Raw genomic sequence first — 14,933 nt, 5'->3', positions numbered from 1 at the left:
TGTTTTTTAGGTTACCTCGGTTGTCACTAATGTTAACAGTCCATGCCCTGTCATGTGTCACCGTTAGCCTCGGCTCCCCTATTATTATTATGATTATTTCTTTATTATTATTATTATTAATTATATATTTATTATTTTTCTTTTATGTCTTATAATGTTTACTTTTTGTACCGTATTTACTTTATGCACCTTACGTGTCTCATGAATCTTATGTATTTTACTGAGTGTGTACCCTCTGTATCTGTGATTATTTAATATGTCTAATAATCATTTTGTTTTTGTTAGTTATATTTTTTTTTGTTGTTTTGGAATAATATCGTCGCGACGTAGCAGGAATTGGCGTGCCACAACACATCACCACAGCTTGTCTCCCAGAACCAGTTCAAATTCGCAATTGTGAGGCTGCACCTCCCAATGGGGGAGCATGTTCGAAACTCGGCGCCTTTACATAAAGACCCAGTACCTATGGCTATATCGGGTGGAGGCCCGGTCAATGTGCAAAGGCCTAAAAGCGTAACGCCGTTGCGATTACGTCGCGCGTACCGCAACCGGTGACCAGTCCTAACTGTGCCGGGCGAGCGAACGGAGCCGTCTACCTTCGGTGTCGCGTCTTTAGCGTCCGCGGCCGTTTTCGTCTCCTTATTTTACTGTTTTATTGGTTTTTATTGTATGCTACCGCAACGCCGCACACAGTGCCGCTTCTGGTGTCCGTCTAAGCTCTGAGGCTCTAAACGGTTTCGTGTCGCGTCCGAGCTCGTCGTGGGTTGAAGCCGGTCGCAGTGAACAATATTATATTATACGTAAACGGTCTGATCGCCGCCGCCGCCGCGAACCGAAGCCATACGCGTGTACACGCAGTCGCCGTCGCCGTCGGACCGACTCAAATAGACCGGCTATCGGTCAAGGTCATCGGCCGCCACTATCTCCGCGACTCTACTGTCTCGTCATCGGGTATCGTTGCTGTTCTATTATCATTTGTGTTATTATTATTTTATACGCCGTTGTCATTATTATTCTATCCCGTCTCTATGACCGACGGTCTTATGTACTATTATTGATTCCATTTTTTGTTGGTGTAAGCCGACGCGGAGAGACGTCTCCGCCGGGCAACTAATATTATATACCTGTTACCTACACCTAAGTCACGACTTATTATTATTATACCATTATTACCATTTAACGTTGTTCTGAAACTTATTTCTCCTTAATCCTCGTCACCCGGACATCGCTAGGCTGACCGCCGGTTCCGTAGGAACCCGACGGTGCCAAAACAAAGATATTTTTCTAGATGAATACATACATTATTTATTTTATAACACCGTGGGAACTGTGGCCATTGGTTTAACAATGACTGAATAATTATAGCATAATATAATACATTAAGATTTAATATATACTTAACTTAATAAAGTTCATATTTTATTATACAAATTGATTTTTTTTTTTTAAATAAGTGATTAAATTAAAGTTTTTTAGGGCCGGACTGAGAATTTCGTATAGATGTGCATTGTGTAAAGCGAAAAATGTCCACTCGGCCTGCAGTCTGGTGATTACAGCATTCAGTATAAGGATGTGCTTAAAGTCAGTTGAACTCCGCAGGTAGGACATTTGGCTCATTTGGGTGTTCCATACATTATTTAATTGGACGCGTTAAATCAATATACATATTTAAAATGGATATATATTAATAGTGTTATCTTAGTAGTTAATGTACGTAATAGTCAATAGAAAAACAAAAAATAATCATGAATTCTTATTTTAACAAAGAAATATTTTAAATCTTAATAAATGTGACCCTTGATGCAGTATTAATTTTCAAAAATAATAATTAGAAGAAAATGATTGATGGGAACAAAATATACATCAAGACACTCTGTAAAGTATCTTAGATTAAATAAATAGTATTAATTACGATTTATATATTAAATAAATGCATATAAATCTGTAAATAACTCCTAAATATTCAAAAGACTATTGATAAACTTAAATATTATAATTCTCAATTTACCTATCACATAATCTAGTAGATTAGTTACTTAATACATATTATATAGTTATATTAATGTTATACATATTTAAAATTTTCAACTGTTAAACTACGAAACTGTTAATGTATGTATACATTTAATATAATATAAATTAATTATTACGTATTATTTAGTAAATACATTTTATTTAAATTTTGGTAGATACCTAATGGTAATGTATTTTTACTAAATTTTGCATCCTTGCAATTATTTATATAGGCAATTAAAATAATATGTTTATTTTCATATATATATTTTTAAAAAATATGACCAATAAGCTAATAAAATAAAGTTTATGAGTAATATTAATTATATAGTAATAATAAAAAATGATGATACAATGCTGACTTTTAAATTTGTTATTTTACGGTGTATCATAATATAATATTATATGCCATTTTAAAAACATTAACCGAACACTAACATTAGGCAATCGTTTATTTGACGGATTTTTATCTTCAAAGCATTTATTTATCATTTTGTAACTTTGAACCGTCCATTACAAAGATTTTCTAAGAAATAGGTAATTATATTTCTGATAATTACAATGCAATATGCATATCATACAAAACTGTACATTAGTGTAATAGAATAGTTCATCAATAATCAAACATTAACGACGTGGTTTTATTGAAACTCGACAAAATTTAGAAAATAAGATTAATATTTAAATAAGTTCCTAATTTATATGGGTCTTCTCTGTTTTCGGGCTATCAAGTATTGTCGAGAATATGAAAAAATTGCTTTTTATATTTGATTTGCTTTTTTGTGAATTGTATTCAGTTACATTGTTTAACCCTTGTATGTTTGTACGGAAAACATAATGATGAAATACATTGGAACATAGAAAAAACAATTAAATTATATATAAACAATGAGATCGCCCCTATAACAAACACCTTTAATAGAAGACATTTTTTAGAGATGGGGCCATTTTCATCACTTTATTAATGAGAAAAACTCCGAATAGCAGATACATATTATTTTAATCTTAATTTAAAAACAATAATAAAATAACGACAGAAAAACGCAATTAAACTAGTATAAAAATAACAAACTCGTTCAAAATTTAACTTTTTCACGATAAAATGGGATGGAATTTATTTATGTATAAATGTATCATGTATGTATGAATTCCTTTTTTAAATATTTACTTTTTATGAATTTAAAAAATGTACGGAGGCAATGTTAGTGATTTTAGAAAAGAGTATCCGCTATTAAGAGATTTAACTCTAATACCTAATTAAATGAACATGTATATTGATTCTCAACTTTATTCATTTATTTTACAGAACTTTGGTAACATGGGTTACGACTTACATTCATGATGTTACAACATCAAAGTTGTAACAAAATATAGACATAATTTGTGTTACACAAATATTTGATAGTGGAATTAAATTTGAATATTATGGTAATTTATAATCGACTAATCCGCGGTAACTTGTTTGAAAGAGTTGATCAGGTTATCTACGTCAACTATTATTCGAGGGGAATTATTTAAAAAAGATTGGTAAAGATGTTGAGTGTTTTTCTTTAGGTATACTGTTGGGTTGATATGCATTAGGTATTCTGTTACTATAAATGTTAAATTTCATTAGAAGTCTGAAACCTCACGATAAACTATTAAATCACAATTTTTTTTTTTTGACATCTGTTATAAATTATATTATCAATTATCACGTTTACATGTTCGATTGATTTTTGATGTCTGTATATCAGATAAAAGTTTAAATTTACAACTAAATAGCTCACTGGAAAGTCGAAACTATTAATGAATATAAATAGGTACTTTATATAAATTATAAATATATATATTATTATGTTTATACTTAATTTAATTATTTTTGTCTATAATGCTCTTAAGTAAATTTTACCTAACTCAAAAATACAAAATTGAACCACATTATTTACAACTCAACATAATATTTAAATTTCAAAATTCTCTAACGGCAATATTAACATATTTTATAAACATATCATTATATCGTATATATTATAGGTTCCATTATAAATTACTTAGAAAGACAGCCATTTAACACATATAAAATATTAGATAATAAGTTTGGCTGTCAATTGTTTAATTATTATGTCCGTGATTTATAACGCACATAATATAATTGGTACACACAACTTAAAAAAAAATAATAATATGTTCGATACTAAAAATTAGATAAAGAGTATTGTATATATATGAATCAAAAATAATATAAGTAAAATTTAATAATTTTAATTAATTTAATAATATTCAACATACTAAACAAAAATAATTTTAAAATGTATTTAATTTTGAATAAATTACAATTTTCACACAAAAATATTAAAATAAAATACAACAAAAGTTATATTGACTAGAATGTTGGAGTGAATTGAACAAAAATTGATAAATTATTGCAAAAAAGTCCTCTTGAATAGTCATAGACTCAACAAACCAAATTTCTTACATTTTAGGGTTACGACTTCTTCTCCTAATGTTTGAATTATTTTTTTGTTTTTTACTATCAAATTTAAGTTGGCTGATACAATATATAGAATTTATGATGAATCAATGATGAAAATACAATAGTATTAATATCATTGGTTTATACGCTGAGCTTCAAAGACGGAATGAAATAAGTACGTTGAAATGAACCTTTTGTTGTATATCCGTATAAAATATTTTTTATCTAAAAATTTCAATCTTACAAAAAAAAGACAAGTTATGGGAAATCAATATAAATATATATATATATACATCTACGTATTTCGTTACTTTTTGAATTTAAATATAGTATATAATCATTAATAATACGTGACTGCGCATCTTTATTATTATTTCTAATATATCTATAACAAATAAAACTGTAATCATTAATTGTATAAATGTTTAATCAGCGAAGGTCAGCCGTAAATAAATCTATCTGACATTCCAACCTATTATTTACCTATATTATTATGTACATTACCTATTGTGTGAACAGAGAATAATATTACGGTTCTGCGTTACATATTATAATTGTGTTTTTTTTTTATATTCATTTGCATGGCTACTTTCTTTCAGTGTACACTACTTCCATCCGAGATTATTATCAGAGTTGCGTTCCGCTAAAAAAAGGTCATAAACTATTTGCGTCCAGGAGTATCTTTATTATAGTCTTATAGACTATAGATGAGTCCCAGATTTTAATAGCATTAATTAAATATTACAGACTATTGTATCACAGAACAGATTAATTAATAATTATATGATTCCATTAAATACATTTGATTATATTAAATTACATTATCACACATTTAAATAAATACAAATTATATAAATAAACATATTAAGTATAACGTATAAAGAAAAAATGCGTAATAATACGAATTTTGGATAGATTTAAAATAAAATATTTTTTAAGTATATTATAGCGGATTTTGTTTTTTACCTAAATTTTTATTTTTTTTATTCAAATTATCAATGTCTTCGTGTTTTTTGTTCTATAATATTTTTTAGTTGAATTTATGCTATTCATTCTATAAGTATTAATTTGAAATGATTTTAATACATATTTTATAACTTGGTGTATATACTTTGGATGGTAAACTTAACTTACAATTTACAATACAATCAATACTATTATAACACAATATAGGTATACTATAACTCAGTTATAAGTTATAACTATTATAGCAAGAATGAAAAATAACGTACTAGAGTCGCGTTCTCAAAATGGGACGAAAATTACCTATGCATTTATCATCAAATGCCTACAAGATATATATTTTTTAGTAGTATGTTGACTTTTCTTTACATGGTATAATTATACTATATACCATTTACCAATAAACTATAAATTTTCAATTTTTAATAACTTTATCCTTATCCTTATACCTACATATATAAAAGAACAGTCCTTTTCTATGTACCAATTTAAAATTTTTTGACACTATTGAACTTTTGAACTTTTTTTGAGTTGTTCCAAATACTTGAATACTCCCACGTCACCCATCTTTTCTTTTTTTGTTTGAGAAGAAAAGAGAAGTGTATGTGTAAGGTTAGTCTATTAAAACGTTATGGTTTTTCAGCAAAACATCATTTGAGCAATTATACGATTGTTAAACTATAAAAATTATAGTAAACATTATAATATTATAAATACAATTGCATTTTACTTTAAATCTGCGAACGGACGAAGACTAAAATTCAGCTAGTAAAATATAATAATATACTATTTAACGATAACAAATTTGACCTAGACGAATTCCTGCATAATATATTATAGAGGTATCATTGTCTATGTCATAATTTTATATTATTTTATCGGCATTGATATATTAAATAAATCTAATTTAATTTCATAAATTTACTACTTATGGTTAATATGTATATTGTATATCTCAGTATTTCAGTAATTATTTATCATGCTTCATTTAGATGTGTTTATTGTTTTAGTTATGTAAATTCAAACATAATATAGACAATATTAATTTTATTACCTATTGGTTATATTTCATTTGAAACTCATAAATTACGCATACAAATGTACAGTAATCACCTTCAAAAACATATAATAATGTTCTTATATAGGAATATAGGATGTGCTTTTCCTTATAAGTTATAACTTGTTTAAATATTGTTGTTGTTAGTTAATATTTTAATGGATAGATATTATACTATAAATTTAACAAACATTACAATCGATAAGATCACCATAAAGTAATGAAATATTCTATTTGGTTTAGTATAAAGTATTAAGTATACAATAAAAATGTATAATGGTGTATATATAGCAACTTTTTTTACGCAATGCCCTTTTTAGGATCAAATTTTGCCATGGTGTCCTATGTGAATACCATGAAAGACAAAACAAAATTTTTTTTATAAATTTTAAATTTTTCATTATAAACTGAGACCGTCACGGCCCTTAGGAAGTACTCATGGTTCCCTAAGTGCACCGCGGTGCACAGTTTGAGAACCGCTGGTGTATATAGTAGGTATACAGTATACACTGTATATTCTTTACTTTCTATTAATTATCATAACGCCATTTATCATTTGGTATTGATAAAACTTTAAAAAGTGAAATCTTTGCGCTAAAATACTTGCTTACTGAAATTTATTATAAATATAACTAATATATAATACCTTTCTAAACATAATATAGTTTTATTTGTAAATCATCTAAGTTATACATATATGTTTGTATACGGAAATCTATTATTTTGCTATAGCAATAGCATTTATAAGTAATAGGTAGTTGAGAATATTTTGATAGAATCAGGAATATGATTATATTTTACGTATATTAAATTCAATAAAGAAATTAATTTTAAAACAAATATATTATATTTTATTGTTAATCTATTATTGTTGGATGAATCAATATTATAAAGCTCAGCAAGATAACCAATTAAGAATATAATTTACTAATAAAATAAATAAACTAAGCTAAAATAAAGTTTATCTTAAAATATAAATTAATTTGAGTAGTTAAGTTATAATATATTTTCAGAGAAATAATAAAATAAATTAAAAGTTACCTTTTTATAGATTCGAGCGTAAATGTAATTGGAGCGATGAAACTATTGATTTTATAATAATGTGTGTTTTTTTTGTCTGACATCATCTTTGGGGCGATGAAATTGCTTCAATTTTCATTAATGGGGATGGATTTTGGTAGATAATTGGATCTAGTTGGTACTTTGGTGGGTAAAAAGTAAAAAATTCCTAGTACTTATTTTTTAATCGGGAAAAACAAAAAACTGCAATTTTTACGTAAATCCAATTCTCGACAAAATCAATTACTTCTGAATTACTGTAGACACTATTGCAATTTTCATAAAATGTTTATATATTATCATTTTCTATAATAATGCAGTTTTTAAAATATTTTGACTCGTTTTGTGCTATTAATAGCTATGTGAAATTTTCTATTTCATATTCTTTTTACCAAAAACCGTTTAAGTGAAAATTTGTAATATGTTTCGTAATTTTTTAATATTGGTTATGATTATTATAGCAATTTTATTAGATGGAGAAGAAAAGAATTGTTTTAATTGGTATTTATATTTATAGATATAAGTTTACTAAGTTAAAAGATATTTTTTTGTTTTTGTTTGTTTATTTTATTTGTTACGTGGTATATTCAATTTGAAATTCTGAGTTGACCGATGAATATATTATTTTATTTTATAGTGATGTGTTTTTTTGTGTCTAAAGACATTTTTACATTAGAAAAATGCTTCAATCTTCAACTTCATTTCTTTTCTAGTAAGAATATAAATCTTGTTAGTATGAAATAAAAATAAAAAAAATATTTTCTTCGGTGTTTGATGATTCTGTGTTTGTACTGTATCGACGCACGGATCGCTGCCAAAACATTTTTTCAATTCTCTAATATTATGGTCTGTCCGGTCCGTGATATAAGTAATATATATATACCTATAACAGTATAACGTGACGTTATACGGCACCGTATACATCAATGTGAATTATCTCATAAAAACTAATAATAATTGCCAGCAAGATATCGATTTATACCGAGTGATGACTGACTACACACTTAAACAATAAACATGGCAATCAACTTAACCCTATTTTTTTTTTTTTACAAACAAAAAAGCATAGAGCAAGGAATTTTCCTTAAAGGTGAATTTATACTTTACAGACATTCAAACATTACTCTCTACTTACTTCCTAAAAGAGTTTCTGGTGATACGATTTTCACTCTGCCCACATCAAGGCACCACAGGCGTCTTATAAACATCGAAATCGAGTTACATCAGCCTCTAGTTTTATATTATAAAACGACGCGAAGTAGTTCGCTATCTCATATAAACTAATAATATAATATTTTATCGTGTTGTTGTGTGCTGTGCCGTATCGGACCAATGTAAATCAGTCTAAAATGTTATTATTTCAGAGAAAATATAAATCTTTAAAGTTTATTCATAATTTTAATTTCAATGACCACTTTAAGAAAATATACATTAGTACAATTATTGTTGTCTGTAGATATCGCACCATGTAGGTGGATTTCAGAATTGTATGCTATTATAGTATTATTTACGAGAAAGCAAATTCCTATAATAAACATTCATTTATCATTAAGTCATTGTCGGAAACGTTATTATTAATTATTATTTTCTGTGTAAATATCGTATGAACAAGCCTGGACAAGAATCCGTGGTCGCACAAACTATACTTTGTTCAAGTTAAGAAATATATTCGGGTCAAGGTTTGTCTATGTGTAATGTGTATATTTAACTACCTAATATTATTCTCTGGAAATGTAATATCTAATATTTATAAATGACCATACAAAATTCGTGTTGGTATCTTATGGACTGTGTACTACTGTACGTCTTTACTGTGATATTCATATAAAAATACGTAATTTTTGTCGAAAAATAAATTTAAAACATACACAATCGGTTGTTTATGTAAGAAATATGTAAATCATTTTAATTCTTACAAAATAACTTGATCAAGCTTAAATAATTTATAAAAACAATATCATACTGTAATAATGTTAAGCTAATGTTGAAGTTCAAATGTGTCACGCTGTTATCCTACGATTGAAATCCGAAATCGTTGGGCACGTATGAACTTATTTATTTATTTGAGATTAAAAACAATAATATTACATAAAACATTTGACAAGATAACATTAATTATATTGTTCGATATCTACTCTCGAAGAGAAGCTTATGTTGGAAGCAGGGAGTTCACAATTAATGAATAACGAAACCAAAGCTTATGATACGCGTGACGTACTGACATATCAATGTAAAACAGGAATTAAAACTTACTATAAATTATAATATTATTCTGTTATTCAAAAATATAATTATTATAATTTATAGCAAAAGGTATCGATTTATAAAATAGACTATTATATATAGCTATCAATGGTTATAGTCGTTATAGGTTTTATTTAAGACATAATTATCAATAAACATAATAAGTTGTTTTTGTTTTTATTATAAGTTATATTAGTTATAAGACTAAGACATAAGTACTAAGAGATAGTTATAAATTTAATTTCCAGTGTGAAAATCAACCACTGCATCTTTCTGTTACCATTAATAGTACAATCTCCTCCCCAAACGATCGCGTCATTATACTTCTGGATAAAAAACAATAAGCTAGGTTAGTCTAATAATTCTAGTTGGCTAAACAAAAAGCGTCAAGCGTTCTCATAAATATAATATTGTATTACTTGACATTTTGATAGAACCTATAATATTATTATAATATACATATTATAATAGTATATTAGATAAACAATATTATGTGTGAATTAAGTGCTCTCATTAAGTTTTGTTATTTAATAATTAATTTATTATTATTAATTAATAATAAGACATGTATCTAATTATTACCTATATTATGTATATTGTACACAAGTATACCTCATAGTGTAAATCTATTAATTGTGAGATAAAAATAATTTTATGGGCAGTATATATCAATAATGATAAATGATAGTACTCCACATAAAAATATGATTTGTTATAAAACGTATTATTTATAAGAATTTCATTTTATACATTGTTATTATTCACTTACGTTTTGAACAATAAAATTGTTATACTCAATTATTTCAAAGATTACATAACACTTTTAAAGTGGTTAAATATAATTTTTTAAACTGTGTTATATTATTAAGTATGATGTACTATACTGAGTATATATTTATAAACAGTTCTTTGAATTTGGATAGATATCGTTTGAACAAAATTACTTTTCATTATTATATTCTTTAAAAATATGTAAAGCGTTAATTTGTTGTTCTTATTAATTTTCTTTTAGTTAAATAATTTATTTCAATTATTATGATAGCATATAATGTTATAATAAACACGATGTTACATATATATAATAGGTACCTATATTTGATAGTCTATCAGGTCCTAATAAACTATCCTAATAATTATTAGGAGAGTCTATTGATCTATTCTATAATCAATCCTACTACTATTATAGCATTGGAACATTTTACCATTTTTACCTGTATAGAATATACATAAATTTATGCCTGAGCTTACTTTCAAACTACTGCTAATGACTAACCTAACAGACGAGTGACAACTTATCTTAAATATAGTTAAATTTAAATAATATATCTTAAATAATTCGTTACCCAATTTAACGACGTATTATAACTTAACTGGTAATAAATGGATACATAAAAAAAAATCAAAATAATTAGCTTTGAATATTGTACGAGGACATTCAAAATATTATGTATAAAAATATATTAACACGTAAAATACAAATAAACCATATTTTAGTTTAATATATTAAGTATACGTTTATATGCATTATATTCAGATAAATAAATTCATTTAAATGCTGATACAAATTTGTAATTTTCTTCATGAACCATGTAGAAATTATTACAATTATAATTTACAACAAATTATATTCATTAGGTAATTTTAAAAACAAAACACTTAATTAGTAATACAATGGAGTATGTAGTTTGAATTAAATAGAGAAAAAGGTATGAAGAAAATTCAAATTATTTACCTTCATACATTAAATTTAATGTCTAGTGTCTACTTATAATTTTAAACAATATTTTTTTATATTTTTTGCGTATTGTGTCTATGGTCCTTCGTATTAAGAGGATGCCACAACCACATTCGTTGTCTCTGTCTTATACAAGAGTAACATAGGTTAGGTTAGTAGTTAGTAAGTTATCGGTTTGAAAACTTAACGTTTTTTTTTTTTTTGATTTTTTTAATTTAAATATTAAAAATTATTTGTTACTGCTATCAACAAAATTTAAACGTTATGACACAGATAAAATTCCTAATGCGATTTATAATTTTAGTGATTCTAATATAAATATCAAGGAAGTAAATTGATCCCGTGCAAAGCAGTTTTTAATTATGTTACGCGTATATAAGACAGAGATAACACATGACTACATGAGGGTGTGGTGTCATCTAAAGCACAGATTAAGTGAAGTGTCTTCAAGTATGAATTACTGCAACTTAATAAGTAGACTAAAAAATATTTAGTAAATATCAGGAAAATTCCTATTTAGTTTCTAAAGTGGGTATTCCATGTGACTCATATGATCTATTAATGTATACATTTTATACAATAAATTATTATCATGCTTTTCCAATATTTTAAAAATAATTTTATCATAATGTTTTTGTCTTATTTACCACTCTCTAGTATGGTTTGAAAAAATATTCATTGTACCCCTTGTTATACAATTCTTAAAAACTTGATATGTTAGAAATATTTATTACAATATCTATTGTTTTATAATATATCTATAAGAATTTAAAGTTCGAATTCGTATATGTACGTATATTATGTTAATACTATACTTGATATTATGCTTATCGATTTAATTAGTATTTAAAATGTATAATCATTAATTAATTTTCTGAAAAATTTGAGTAATCTTATACCTTGGTATGTATAAGACATATTTACTTATAAACCTTAATTCACGCTTTATTATATAGTGACCAGACTCGGCTTAAAATTGATTTTTTTTAACAAGTGCTGGCTTATTATTTTGTTTGCTAAAATTTTTAGTGATAAAACAGGTAAACTTATACTATTTTGCGCTGAGCTGTATCAAATATTGTCATAATCTATCCAGAGTATAATAAAATATCCTACACTCCTATCCGGTTTTTTATGTATCTATATTTATTTTTTATTTAATTGTTCGTACTTTTTAAAACTATCTTAGTAAGTATAGGTATTATACTTAATACTTAAATAAGTAGTTTATAATACTTCAATACATTAACTAAAAAGTATTTAAGTAGTTCCTATCTTAAACGGCTTTTAAAAAGAATATTTGATTAATTTTTAAAAGTATTATTTACAATAATGATAATATAAAAATATATAATTATCACAGTACATTAACTATCTAAAAGGATTTATTCTAAGTGTTATGGGTGTTATGGCTCATAACACTCGTTAGTAATAAGTCGTAATAAGTGTATTAAGTGTAAAATGTAATAACACTAACGTATAATTTCACAGTATCCTAAAATCACAAAGTTAATATCATGGAAATTAGTTTTACCTAAAATTACATATTATACAGCCGTAAAGTCATTAAATATACAACTAATAATCGACAGTATTAATAATAATGTCCTATTAACAAGGCTAGGGTCAACTTTTAACTTTCCTCGAAATAATTAATAACTATAATAAAAATAAAACGATTAAGTAATTAAAACATTAGTTTGATATTTAAATGTTATTATTCAATATTTATTATGCGATTAAAAATGTAATGTTCAATCATCTCGTAATTCGTCGTACATAAAAAAATGTTTTACAACCACTCTACAGATGGTGAAATATTCAAACAACGTTTAGATATATTCTTTGTGATAATACTCCTATATAGTTTCACTAGTCATCACAAGTTATAAATATTATGGAACTTGACAAACTTAAATGTCCAAAGTCACTAGATCAAGGCTGTAGTATACATCAAAATACATCAAAATATCATCTCGGAAACAAAATTGAAGTGTTGCTTAATAATAATTTAATTTATTATTGTCTGTTGGGTATCCTACGAATTACAAATGTGTTTTTAAGTGGATTAGCGTTCTATAGCGTACTGCTCATAATATAATGTAATATGCCAAAGAACTAAATTATAGCCTATATAGCTGCCCACAACTCACAAGTTTATTGGAATGCATTACGTTTGAATTGTTGATTGTGATATTTTGTGCAGCGTTGTCACATTTACATCTTCCCGACTATATTCACACAATATTATGTTCTATTCTACACCACTTTGAAAATGGATCGGGTCAATCTCCCGCTGTGCTGCATTCAGATAATTTTAGTGAGTAGGAAGGGGTTAAAATATTCGAGTTTCGGGTTCAAAAATAGGTATTCCTTTTTTGGTAGTTTTTTTTTTTTTTTTATCAAAAATCGAGTGTACAAATGTAAAATTTTTTGCGGGTTTTGAAAAACTGGTAAAATTTTCAAACTTGTTTTGACCTTTTAGGTGATTAAATTGAAAAATATCCTTCCACCGATAAAAGTGTACATTCATATTCATGCCGAAACCAAACGATGATAATATGTACAGCCTATAAGTTATACAATTATTATGTTCATTTTAATGAAAGTATGTAAAGAGTTTTAATAGGAATCAAACTTATTTTAAAACAATTTAAAATATTATATATCTTGGTACTAGATAATCAATAATTATCTATTTAATTTTAATATAATAGATATATTATTACAATTTACAATAAGTACACCTTTAAAAAGTTTTAAAGCTGCGTAGCAATATCACATCGTGGTACACTGATACTCCAATGTTGCAATTTATTGTAATTTACCGGGGTTTTTGTCCCGTTTATATTGCTTCTAACTGGCTTCCGTTGCACTACTGCATAGATGTTCTGATTGCTAGTCGAAAGTTAAAAGTGTTTCGGAGTAATCCAGGCGAGCCGTTCTTTAAAAATTATGTTATTAATAATAATAAAAGGATGGTGAAAAATTCATCAATAAAAATATTAACAATTAACCGAGTATAATATATACATAATTATATTCCACGAATGTACAAAAATAAAGTATTATCGGTGAGTACTAATTTGGATCATTTCGTCGAGGGTCTTGGAGCATAATATAACATTCATCGAATCGTAAATCTTAACTCGTTTTTGCTCTATACGTTCTTGTCGTGTAATTTACGAGTTGTTTCATAAAGTGGATATAATAATTTATAATAATATATTATACGCAAGGCGTGAGCCCGTTATTGTACCGCTGCGACGTCGTCGGGTCCGCGATAATATATTATGGTAATATTGTAACTAATAAGTTATAACTTATAAGTCTACACTCTACATGATCACCGTGGTAATCATATTATCATATATGTATGTGTGTGCGTATATTTATAAGACATTTCT

The 14,933-nt window shown here is 26.4% G+C and overlaps 1 protein-coding gene across 1 annotated transcript in view; it reads left to right on the top strand.

Annotated features, from left to right (window-relative positions):
* Nucleotides 1-573: 573 nt before the first annotated feature.
* LOC114132535 (cytokine-inducible SH2-containing protein-like) overlaps nucleotides 574-14,933 on the top strand; it is a 46,885-nt gene continuing 32,525 nt past the window's right edge. Inside the window, exon 1 of the mRNA XM_050202420.1 lies at nucleotides 574-951. The gene's annotated coding sequence lies outside the window, so the exon portion shown is untranslated. The remainder of the gene's footprint in view (nucleotides 952-14,933) is intronic.

Source organism: Aphis gossypii, chromosome 2 (genome assembly GCF_020184175.1).
Source record: "Aphis gossypii isolate Hap1 chromosome 2, ASM2018417v2, whole genome shotgun sequence".
NCBI lineage: Eukaryota > Metazoa > Arthropoda > Insecta > Hemiptera > Aphididae > Aphis > Aphis gossypii.
The sequence above is the reverse complement of the archived record's forward strand: the minus strand, read 5'-3'. Positions and strand labels throughout refer to the sequence as shown.